The following is a 13,398-nucleotide window of genomic DNA, read 5'->3' as shown; positions in this document are numbered from 1 at the left end:
AGTGCTCTCATTCATCTCATTAACATCACAGTGGGATGGTGCCACTGCAGGCTACTGGCAGGTGTCTAACTGCCTTCCTCCTGGGGAGACTTTTACAAAAGAGGTCCTGATCTGCAATAAGTTTGAAAGCTTGCCAGCCGAATACCTCATTCAAACTTTGCAGTCTCTTGCTTCCAAAATACCCTAAAGAATTTCAATTTCAATAGACAGTGATGCTCTGGGGATGTGGTTGTTTTTTTAATTGTGGGAAGGGAAGTAAGAAAGGGGAGAAATCAAGGTTTGTCTAACAAAATATGCTACTTCATTAGCATGTTTCATTAAAAAAAAAAATTAAAAAAGGCCAGCTTGAAGGGAATTGTCGATAGATAAACAAAAGGAAAACCTGAGTCATCACTTGAAAAACACTGAAATGCAATCAACCCAAAAAAAAAAAAAAAAGCGTGTGTTAATTTTCTGTGTGTGTAAGTAAAACTTTTCTTCTTTAGGATTGCTTTTTTTCAATTCCAATTAAATTCAAACAACTATCATGTTAAAAAGTCTAATTCACCAAATGATAGTACATCTTTTGTGGAAGAAAAAAATGGATTTGTTTTTGCTTCCTCATAAAATGTATAAACTTTTTTTCTTAAATACCCAACTCATGTATTTGTACAAGACTATTGTCTTTAAATGAAAAAATAATTAGTGAGATTCTAGACATAAAATCATATAATAGATACCAACATACCATAAAATAAAAAAAAAACCTATAGACTTTTATGTTAAAGTGAATATATGGTTTAAAGCCAATCTCAGGGTTTTTGAAGATAAATAGTATTTTATTTTAATTTTGGAGGATATGGTGTAACTGAACTTTTTTTATTAAAGCTCTAAGTAATGAGGCTATAAACATTTGCAAAATATGGTATGAATGGAGTCAGCAAGTATGCAACGTTTGGAAAAGTCCTAAATGAGGTGCATATCCCACTGATTCTACTAGGATTGATCTTGTTACAGAGTTTGCCTCAGTGTACAGCTTACAATGACAACTAGAGGACCATTATAAATATGTGTAAGAGCTATAGTAAACCTACCTCTACTAAAGAGCTTATATATAAAAGGGTACAGAAGGTGATGTTTGGAACAGCAGTGCAAGAGTCAGAAAATGCTCGTTTGAATCTTGCTGGTGAGACTGCCTGTAGTGAATCAGCAAAATGAAATGACCTGTGATTTTTAAGAACACATTGTTCAGTTTAGTGAAAGGAATCAATGCTGCATTTATTTATTGCTGATAAAGCATTTGTTGCTGTATTTTTAAGAGCTCTATTTGCAGCCAACTAGATTGTGCAGGAGTTGGTTCAAATATTGAGTAGAAAAGTGGTCTCTACCTTAAATCACCCAAGATGGGAGACAGTGGACAGATACAGATGGAAAACAAGGAGATAATTAATGGTAATAAGTTTATAAAAATAATACATACAAAACTGGTTTTAAACTTTAGGAGTTTTTGAAAGACATCTAAAATACAATAATAGAATAGTTTTGCAGATATTTACTGATACTTGTTTTTAAAATAAAACTGTTGGATGATGAAAATTCACATAATGGATTGATTGAAGGCACTTGTAAACTTTCTGGCAATGAATACGAAATGATGATGATAACTAACATGATGGAGACTGTGGTACTCTAATGTACATTTAAGATGTCAAAATTTAGTACTTGGGCTAGAATATGAACTTTAAAGGCTACTTCATGAAGTCCGAAAATTTGCTGTTCAGTCTGGATTTCCATCCCTTTAAGTAAAGAATCTTGTTCTTAGGGTGAACATTGTCAAAATAAGTATATCTATGAAATTCTGCCCCAGCCTGCAAATAATTAAAAGGTCTATTTTACTAGTGAGACACACACTGAGCATGCAGCTCCCAAACTCGCTATCTGACCTCTGTCCTTTTACAGATCTGCCTCCAGGGAACCTTTCTCCCAGTGTGAAAAATCTGTTTATGTGGATTATATAGTTGCAGTTCAATGTTTTCTTTTGAGCAAAAATAGAGAAAGTGAGGGGAATTATCTCACGTGTTTGTATGAAAGAAATTGTACATTTGTCTAAAAATCCTTAAAAGATGAAATGCATAATCCTAACCCTGTTTCTCACTGAGTGTAGACCAATATACTTAAAAAGTATGGATCAGAGCATAATGTATACTATATAATTTGTGCTAGTTCTGGCTTTTTTGTAAAAATGAGGGCAATGCTACTTGCTTACATGGAAGGCATTTATGAAGTTTAATTTAAAAGTGTAGAGTGCTTTGAGGTTTATTTCTTATGAAGAGGGCTAAATAATGTAATTACAGTCTCCATTTCTATTAATTTTGTTTTATTTTTAAAGAAGTCATTGCTTTTTCCTCAAATGGTTCTTAGCTTGGTTTAATTGTCCTTACCTTCCAGTGCACCCAGGAGAACAGGGACCTTTTTTTGGATGTACATATCCTTAGATTTGTTTTTCTCTTTCCCCCAGGTATTAGATATGTATGACTTGGATTCTTCCAGCAAAAGCTAATGGTTGGGGAGAGGAAAAGTGCAGGGGGGAATAAATAAAATAAAAAAAAAAAATATGGTTCTCTGCTTTAAAATGCTGGGCAAAGAAGGAAGAAACACATATACATATAACTGGAGAATATGTGAGAAGGTTCTTTTAAACAAGATGCATTGGAAGAGTTTTGAATAGAGGAGGATTTTAAAGAGCAGACAAAAGATTTTTGTTGAATTTTGTCCTTCTACCAGTTATATTTATTTCAGCACTCTTGATTATGGTAAGACTTGTTGTCATTTTCTGTGCATGTGGATTAATTGCTTCTCCCAGACATCAAGCTCAAACTGGTGGGATTTTCTTTTGTTTTGTTTTGGTTTTTTGTTTGTTTCTGTTTTGTTTTGGTTTTGGTTTGTTTTTTTTTTTTATTGTGGGATTTTTTTTTTTTGGGGGGGTGGGCTTTTTTTGTTTTTTGTTTGCTTGTTTTGTTTTTTTTTTTTTGTGTGTGTTTTCTTTTTCTGTAGGTCACAGGGGATGCAGCGAGTGTCCAGGGCAGAATGGAAGGATTAGCCCAAAAGCTCAGAGCAAACGAGCCAAAAGTTGACTTGGAAACAGCAAGGTATGTGATATAATAACAGCTTTTCTACAGCATACACCTAGAAACCATTCATACACATGGGGAGAGAGCAGATGTTTATAAATGGGAAAAAAACCCAAGCAAAAAGCACTAACAATACTAGTAAAGTATGGAATATAGACTAGAACAGGCTTGCTTTTTTGAACTTTTCAAAATGCTTTCCTTTGGCTTATATGAGAGTACTTTTTCCCTTAATATTTATTTTTTTCAGATATGGCAACAATGTAATTAGTCTTGAACTCAAGACCAGTAGGTAGCTAAGTGTAAAAACAACCACACACACACATCCTGTCCCAATCCCTCACTCCCCTACTCCCCAAAACCGCAACAGCAGTTAGGCACCTCAGATGACAAGTCCATATGATCAGTGCACCAGCTCCTTACCTCTGAACTCTAGAGCTAAAATCGTTTGTTATGACCTCAGTAAAAATGAATTTGGTGATCTACTGCATGTCATAAAAGTACAATATTCAGTCTCTACTGGCTGAAAACACCATCAGGAAAGACTTTTTTCTTTCTATTTTCTGAGAGTCCTTGAACAAAATAGAGAGAGCAGATAAGTAAGTGTAACCCACTGACCCTCTCTGCCCCACTGTGTCCTATATATTTGTGCTTCTTCTGTGCTGAAAAGAAGAAATTACATTCCCAAAGGGATCAGCAGGAAGATTGTTGCCTTTTTTCTTTTTTTTTCTTTTGTCCTTCATATGATAGCATAGCATTGGTTTTCAAAGGGTGTACCTTCACATTATCTTTGTGTAATCTCATGCATAGTCTAATGATTGACTGTTCCCAGTAGTAATTTGGTTAGTAGCTGAGCTGGCTGTACTGCCGTGCAGCTGGATCTGCATCACAGATAGGTGTACCTGAACAAGATTTCAAGTGACTGACGTGGATTTCAGTAAGAACATAATTGTGAAAGCACAAACTTCAGTCTTTGTAACCAAACTCCACACAGATACCATTATGCTGCTGCTGAATTCCAATTTAATGCTAGTTTGAGTTTACCCAAGAAGCTGCAAGCAGACTTCTTAAAGGGGGGACAATATAAAGACGTACCTTGGTTTTGTACTATGTGGTGATGAAGGACTACAAGGGTGAAAACTTGGTTTATGTAGGTGAGAGCAATACTGTCCGCAAGCTCAAAGTGATGTCTTCTCCCCACCTTCCCTTTAGGGTTGCCAGTTTATAACTGCCAGCCTAGTCAAGCTGTGCTTTTGTTCAGTGTGTCTCTGGGATCTTAATTCAATTTATGATATTTGCTAGTTTAGGTTTTTAATGCCTGTGTTTCTCCAACACTTGAAAAACATAAAAGAGCACTTGGTTGAACCCATTACCAAATGATAGCTGCTCTCAGTTTGAATCAGTGCTGTAGTTTACAGCTCTTGTAACCTTACGGGGAAAGACTGTGGAAATAGACTGTCCTTACAGCACACCTGGAAGGCCAAAAGACTCTTTGCCAAACTATGCATAGTCAGGAGGGTTAAGTTATACAGCCAGGTAAATGGTGATGCTAGCTGTTGTCATAGTTCATTTGGCTGACTGGCTGTTAAGGCAGTACTTTAGGGACATTCCTTCAAAGCTGACGACCTCCATGTTTTAGTGTCCTAAAAACAATCCGTGTTTAACAGTCAGTGACCAAGGGAGGACATTAAGACCTCATATCTTCAAGTTTTAACTTGTGTGGTTAGGGCTAGACCTGTCAAAATCTACGTGAGGTGGGTGATCTCTCCTGGAAGGGTGAGATTTCTGAGGTTTTGTATTTTTCTGCTCTATGCAGTCACTCAAAATGCAAAGCTCTGCATTATAAAGCTGGTGATTCAACAGAAGCAACACAGAAAGTAGTTGCCAATCAGACGTTCCTTACAGACATCCCCCCTAGTGTATGCATGCTGGCCTTTTTAGGAGGTAAGCATCATTAACCTTTCTTTTTTTAGTTTGAATTCCAATGTTTTTTATTAAAATTCAGTTCACACTTGCAACATGCTCTCCTTTTGGACTGTAAATGCTGTGCAGTATGCAGAATACTCCATCTTCTTCTGCTTCTTGTTGCTTGCTGCTGCAGAGCCAGAACTTTCTAGCCAGCAGCTACTGCAGTGATTTTCCTCCAAGGACTCTGATGGAAAAAGCCATCAGTGAGGACAGGTGTTGCTGGAGAGGATCATGAATGCATCCTTCAAGGAGAAAAACCTGGTCATCCTCTTGAGTACAATATGAGACAAAATTTCTCTCTACTTACTAATCCTGAAGTGGGAAATTTGTGGTGGGCTTTAGACAGACCAAGGTTTAAATGTAATTACAGTCCCTGTCTTTTCTACTTACTTTAATAGTACAAAGCAAGCAACTATTTGGCCCTTGATATAGGTGTGCTTTCTTGCCAGCAGCGAGTTATGTGATGCTGCATTTCTGTTTTAAATGCTGTAGGAAGATTGGACATCTGTTTAAACCCTTATCTGCTAAGTCACCACTTCCAGTTCACTGGTTAAAGGACTAGTGTAAAAAGAAAAAAATAAATTAGAGGGATTATGGGTGAGTAGGAGGGTTTGATGGAAATTTGAACCTCATTTCACTCAAATCAGTTTTCAAGAAATTTAGTGTGGAAGGGGAGAAGTAGAGTGCAAAAAAAGATCTACCAAAATTGTGAATATGTCTACAGACTTGAAATGACTCTCCAACTTTAATAGAAGTAAAATTCAATAGAAGTCAACTTCAGTCTCCTTGTGATTGTGTGGTCAGTCTTGCTTTCACTGAGTTCAATCTTAAAGCTCCCATGGCCATCAACATGGACGGGACTGAGCTTGAGGGTTAAAATCATAATCCCAAATGTACAGAAATGACACAATGTATGAAGTGTATGAAACTGAAATTAACCTAGGGGAATCTCAGTGAGGTTATTGCAAACTTTTGTACCAGCACCTATCCTCACTGTCTAGTAGTTTTAGTTACTTTTTGGATTGCTGACTCCTGGCACAGTTGTAAACTCCCCATAGAAAACACTAGCATCTGTGACTTCATTAGGTTGATAATTGGTGTCTACCAGACACGGGAAAAGCCTCAAAGCTTTTCTTTTCTCTGTGTCCTGCAATGAGCAAGAGAATCTCTGTGAGAGATTCTTTTACAGTGTTTCACCCAAATTGCTTCTCTCTGAATACAGAGTGGAGTTCTGTATCCTAGAGAGTGTTCTTCTAATCCCTTGTTCACCAAGATTTCCTTATGACCTGACATTGAGTGTGAGAGTGATCTCTGAAGAGACCCTAAGTTGTCTCTGCAAAATAAAACAAGGCTTTCAAGCTCTTTGGTTAATTTGACAATCCATATTCTTCAAAGTACAGTTTCTCCCAGCTATTGGTTCCATAAAACAGAAGCAATGCCTTGTACTGTATAGATGAATAACATGAATAGCTAGAACACCACTTCCCACATTTTCATTTTCCACATGAAATCATGTGACCTTTCTCTGGAAAATCTTGCAGGTTTGGACTATGTAGGTGAGAGGAAAGTGATGATAATTTTCTTAAGGTTCTCTACAAAGTTCTCTGCCCCTGAGTTCTCCTAGTTCCTCAAATCCTGTTCCCTAAAGGAATGTAAAGTTGCATTCTCTGTTTTGATTGTATCTATTTTTATGTCCTTTCTGTAATTTTTCTCTAGTTTCTTCTCTACTACACTTAACTACTTATAGACATTGATAAAAAGCAACTACCTCTGTATCTTCAGTTAGCTAGCTATAGGCAGTTCTTCAAATAACAGACTTGCTGCTCTCCCTCAAGATACTTTTTCCCAACTGTGACTGGAGCATCACTGAAGATATCATCTGAAAAGGACCAGCGTTAGTTGGGTGACACCAAAGATGCATGTCTCAAATGTGAGAAGTTCGAGTACCCACTAGTCAGCTGCTATGCTGATGTCAGTACTGTTCAGGACCATGATGGCCTGATCCATTCACTGGTGCTTCTGACTTGGGAGATAGCTGAAGCTCATGATAACATCTTATTTCTACTGAGAAGATATTTGTGCCACCAGCAAGAGAGAATAATAATTCTATAAACCATGAGTGGTCACTGCATTTGTAAGTTGTCTGAGCCAGTTTCACATGAAGCTGCCAAAGATTTCTTTCTGCTCATTGAGCCTTGAATTGTTCTGCAATGTTGATGTGACTTGCAAGGTTTCAGTTCTGAGTAGATTCACTGAGATTGCTTGTAAATACATACTGATCACTGACTTTTGTATTAATAATAAATAATAATACAGAAATTATAATAATTAAGTGAACCTGACTTACCACTTGATTGCTTCTGCTTTTCTTTGGGAGCATTAAAAGTGGGAGTTAAGTTGTATCTATTATTCAGGGCATGTCTTTTAAGCATCTGATGACATCATTAATATATGTGTACAGGGCAATTTTGGAGAGACGTTTGATATAGAAGGATTTGGAATGTGTAACAAGTAATGATTTTTTCTTTTGTGAAGTTGTAATTAAGCTATTAAAAATTCATCCTTCAAAATACGAATATTATGCCTTAATTTGTCTTAAATAAAATAGATACTTTTAAATTTGCATAAAAGATATCATGGATTGCCTTATGGATCCTGCTAGTCACTGTATTGATATGGTGAACATGAGAGCTATGTTTTGATTTTCAGGAACTAACCAAATTTATAAAGAGATAGCATCGCCAGGGTTTATTTGATGCTCTGTTGGTCTCTGACTCTGTCAGTGCTGTAGGTGAGCTCACATATTTCATAAAATAACAAGGATATATAAACCCCTAGCAAAGGTGTGGCCACTCTGGTACTTGTACCTATTCCACTGAATTGCTAAACACTGAAGAGGATGGGGCTGATCTGGACAAAAGAGCCTAAATAACTGATGGGAAGAGACTTCTTTCACCCACTTGTTGACTGTACAGTGTAAAGATGCAATATATGTTGTCTTTCCAGCAAGTTCAGACCCCTGGAGAGCTTTTAGCATTATACTTAGTGTAAAGGAAAGATAAAATGGAGTTGATGGCACCTGACACAAACTGTGGCTTATCTCATTGCCACCTGGGATTTTCCAGACAGACAGCTATTCACTGATATTGAATAAGGCCCCTACATTAACAGAGCTTTTTTTCCTAGTGACTTATGAGAATAGTTTTGGTTGAGTATTTTGATTTGCATGGCTTTATATTTGTTGAGATTTGTTTTGAATTCTGGACTTGAGTTTATTTAAATTCTCCAAAGTGATGTTCCCTGAAGTTGTCAAGTTTCACTTGGTTTTGAGTTGAAAGTGACAGTATTCTGGCAATTTTTCTGGATTAGTAAAAGGATTAAGGTCTGATAACTCATCAGTATTAGAAGCAGGCATTTCATTCATTGTTAGAAAGCTGCAAAGACTATTTTTTCCTCTGTCCAATAGGAGGAGGCTTCTGTTTCAAGACATGATAGGTCATATGACATCAAGTGTTAATCCTGGAATATTATTCAATATGGAAAAGTTATTTCTGGTAGTCTTTAGACCTTTCCAAAATGCATAAGCTTTATCTTTCCTTCTGAAGTTTTTAAAATGGGACTTAGCGTATTAAGGAAATTCTGTTTCTTTGTGAGCAATACGTGACATGCAACACCAATAAAATTTTTCAGCTTTCAAATGTCGCTAAAAGAATGCGCTTGTGACATGTGTGGTCTTTCATTACACAAAAATATACTCTGCCATGACAGAAAGTTTTTACCTGAACTGTATGAAATGATTTGCCTTATGAGATTGTGGTTTTGCTACTCATGGGTAATGCAGTTACCTTAAGTCTTTCACAAACTCAAGTTCACTTATTTTCCATCTCTGAACAGCAGGTACTTCTGCAGAGGTTATTCCTGACTTGGCCGTTTCCAGTGGAGATTTCTGCTGGAGAAGCTTCCTGCATGATCCTTATTGAAGAGATTGAAGCTGGGAAGCTTTCTAGGCAGTTAAAATAAAACCAGCTTTGCAGTAGGTATTACTGTTTAGTAAATGCATCTGCTAGAATCTTGTTGCTGAACAAACAAAGAATAACAATGGGGTGACAGTTGAATAAATTTGCTTAAAATTGCAGTGAATATGCACATGGAGGGAAATATTTAGCTCCTCTCTCACTTCTCGGTTTCTACCAAGACTATTTCTGGCATCATTGTCCTTTGAGCATCAATGGTCAACAGCATTAATAAAAATAAGTTGCCACATTGTCCTGGGTTCAGCAATAGCAGTCATGTTTCTCCTTTGTGGTAGCTGGTGCAGTGCTGTGTTTTGACTTCCACCCTGGGAACAGTGCTGGTGATACCAATGTTTTCGGTTGTTGCTAAGTGATGTTTACCCTGACCAAGGACTTTGTGAGGCTCATGCTCTGCCAGGGAGGAGGGGAAGGCGTGAGGAAGCAGAGATGGGGCACCTGACCCAGGCTAGCCAAGAGGTATTCCATACCATAGCACGTCATGCCCGGGGTGGGGGGTAACTGGGAGTTACCTGGAAGGACATGGGCTTCCAGGTGGGACTCGTTTCTTGGCCGGTGGTATCGTATTCTCTTGCCTTGTTATTTTCTCTTACCATTGTTGTCGTTGGTGGTAGCGGTGGTGATTTGTGTTGTACATTGGTTGCTGTACTGTTCTTGTCTCAACCCGTGGGAGTTGCACTCTTTCGATCCTCCTCCCCGTTCCTCCGGGAGCAGGGAAGGGGAGAGCCCGGGGGGGTTGCTCTATTGCTCTCAGCCCGGCACCACTCACTGTGAGTGAGTGAACAAGCTGTTTGGCTAGGGTTTAAACCATGACACACATACAAATAGTTGGCATTTAGTTTCTTAAGTAGAACGCTCCCTCACAAGATTGCCTGTTAGTGTGCTGCTTAGCACTGAGCCAGATGCAATGTCTAATAATCAGTGAAAGCATTGGAATTAGAGATGCTTGTTTTGTAAGAAGAAATTTCCCATGTGTTTTCTGTTGGTCCCATTATTTTGTTAGACCACAGGATATAAGAAAGCCCCACACTCCCCCTTTTTTTTTAAGTGTTTGCTCAGCTCTATTTCCATTAAATTCAATTATTTCCTATGGAATAAACATTACAGAATTTTACACTATTATAATATATGGCATTTATAATTTTCCTAATGCAAAGAAATGAAAAATGTTTCTGTAAGGCCTCTACCTTATAGATAGAAAGGTAAGCAATTGCCGTGTTTGAAACCACATGAAAAACAGATAAAATTAACATAACATATGTGAATTGTCATATACCATAATGCATTCCATTGCATTGATAACCTCTGAAAGTATTATTGGTTTAGTTGACCATCACTATAACACACACAAAAAAGGGATTTGTCACCAGCAAGCAGCCCAAACTATGTTTGTAAAGCATACCCTTTTAACACCGTGTCAGAATGTATTCTTCCTGCTTTCTAGATCTCTGCTCCCTTAGAGAAAGCACAGTTAACTGTTCCAGATCAGTTTCTGATTTCTCTCTCAATTAAGCAGCATGTGTCTGAATATGTGGGAATAAGTAAGGTTTCTAAAGGATGTTTTCAAGTAGAGAATATATTTAAGATTCCAATCTTTTAATATACAAACTCAGAGGTGTTTTGGGTGTTCACAGCAAGGGATCTTTGTCTAATGACAATTTATACTGAATACTACTTGGAACACAGTAATGTGAATATTTCAGTGAGGTGTGCAGTCAAATTTCCTAAAACATGTTCCATGACATGCAAATGAACTGTGAGGTGCGAGAGGACTGTTGGGGCTTACTCTACATAGATTTAGACAGTTTTAACAAAGGTTATTTATTAAACATTATTGACATTGTCTTTTTCACCATTTTAAAAATTCAGGAGGGCATTTTATTTTCTTTAGGGAAACAGCTGAGAAGCAGTTCAGAAACCTTGACTGCAAAGAGGCTACTTCAGGGAAGGGAAAGGTTAAGTTCATTTCTAACAAGTAAAACAAAAAAGCTAGGAAGCTGCTGTCATTTGTGAAAGAAAAACTTCTTCTGAGTTATTGTTACACATTGAGCTATTTAATATGCCTCATATTAAATTGAGCTATTTAATATGCCTCATTGTTGTTTGACAATATTAAGGTTAACAAAGGGAATTCCTACCACTACATGATTCAGGGAATGAAATTGGAGGAATTCTAATTTATAATTATATAGACAAGTCTGTAAACATATTCCATGGATTAAAAAAATGTCATGTAACAGGATCGATATTACCAAAATTGTATGCTGCAAATTTGGTGACTCTGTGAAATACAAGATCCACATAATATATTTAATAATTTTGGCAATAGCCACAATCCAAAATGGATACACATTAATGGACCATTGTCTTTTCTTCTTTGTATTTTCTGCTGGAAATAAATAGGTTAAACAGATTAATAGATTAAATAGATTAAAACTGAACCAAACCATATTGCAAACCTAAAGAGAATTTGAAGGTTTAGGCTCCCCACGCAGCAATTTATATTCACAAAAGGTATGGATGTGTATGCTGTCCTGGGTCAGCAGTAGCAGTCATGTTTCTCCTTCTTGGTAGCTGGTGCAGTGCAGTGTTTTGACTTTCGGCCTGGGAACAGAGCTGATAACAAGGATGTTTTGGTTTGGCCAAGGACTTTGTGAGCCTCATGCTCTGCCAGGGAGGAGGGGAAGCTGGGAGGAAGCAGAGACAGGACACCTGACCCAAACTGACCAAAGAGGTATTCCATACCATAGCACGTCATGCCCAGGATGTAACTGGGAGTTATCCGGAAGGGCTGGGAGACTGAAGGGTTGGAGGAGGTATCAGTGGGTGCTTGGTCAGGCCGGGGGGGGGGGCAAGTTATCGGTTGGCTGGTGGTGAGGTGTTGTATTCTCTTCCATTGCTATTTCCTTTATCCTTGTTATTATTGGTGGTAGCAGTAGTGATTTGTGTTATACCTTAGTTACTAAACTGTTCTTATCTCAACCCCTGAGAGTTGCATTCTTTTTGATTCTCCTCTCCATCCCTCTGGGAGTAGGGGGAGGGAAAGAAGGGGGGGGAGTGAGTGAACGAGTTACCTGACTGTTTTTAAACCACGACATATGCAAATATGTGCAAGTTTGACAGGTGAGAAAAGCAAAGTTTGGGGTATTTTTATTTTTTCTTTTTTCCCCTCAAATACATTGAACTCCTACAGAAATAGGGAATTGCCTGCTGACTTAAAAGAGAACAATGGGCAAATTAAGCAACTCTGAGCATGCAATGTAGTGATGATGTTTAATTAAATCTTTAGCCAGCAGGGTCTGTGAGACCCGGGAACTGAGGGTCCCTTTGGCAGAGAACAGCAACATTAAGAGACCATGAGATACTGCAGTAGCAGCGTGTTGTCTCATGCAGTTGGCATGTGTGGGAAGAGGATAGTTTGAAAACCTCTCTTTTTGTAAAGTCAAGAGGAACTAGTGAAGCCAGGGTGCTCTCTCCATCTTAAGGCCCATATTTGCTCTGCAGGACCATGAGCTGTGGCTGCGTCCTTGAAGGTTATATACTCTTATGGGATTGCAGGTGTCAGCATGTTTCCTCTTCAAAAGCTGGAGAATTGCAGAGGAACAGTTTGGGGCAACGAAGCAGTGTCATTTTACATCAGTGGAAAATTGACACCTCTCTCTTTTTCTCTGAAACACAGCACTTTAGTTCTGACCTCTACTCAGAATGAAGTGTGGTGAACCTATAATTAGGAAAAGTTCCAGTGACTTGCACAACAGAAAAACGAGAGTTGTGGGGTTCACTTGCACACTATTCTCTTAGGCTGCCATTGAAACCTCCTGGCATTTCATCTTTTGCCCTTAAAGCCCTAGAGCTCAGACATGTTTATTTTCACCTTCAGGTTTTACAAGAAAAACAAAGTGAGATCCTAGTCCTAAAAGCATCGTATATAAGCCTGAAACTCTGCTCTTTGAAACCTCCAGAATAAGAAAATTCATAATTTTAAAATATTTGAGAATAGCAGTGTTACTCTAAACAAGAAGCCACCAGATGCCTGTATCAGCATGCTTCTGAATAAGGCAGTAAGCCTATGTTCAAAATATGACTATTTCATATTCTTCCTCCTGTTTGTTCCTTATTACTTTCTGTGTAAACGACTTCTAACAGTTTCTTTTCCATCCTTTTTTCAAACAATCTCTAGCTTTTGTGACCAAAAAGAAAATGCGTAGCAAGTGAAGATTTATTTTTAACGATCCTGAGAACAAATAATTATTTAACTAAAGACCTCAGCAATTGTTTTCTACTAATACCTA

The sequence above is a fragment of the Pezoporus occidentalis genome, unplaced genomic scaffold (genome assembly GCF_034315485.1).
Source record: "Pezoporus occidentalis ecotype Australia unplaced genomic scaffold, CSIRO_AGI_Poc_V1 ctg2, whole genome shotgun sequence".
NCBI lineage: Eukaryota > Metazoa > Chordata > Aves > Psittaciformes > Psittacidae > Pezoporus > Pezoporus occidentalis.
Note: the sequence above shows the minus strand (reverse complement) of the source record.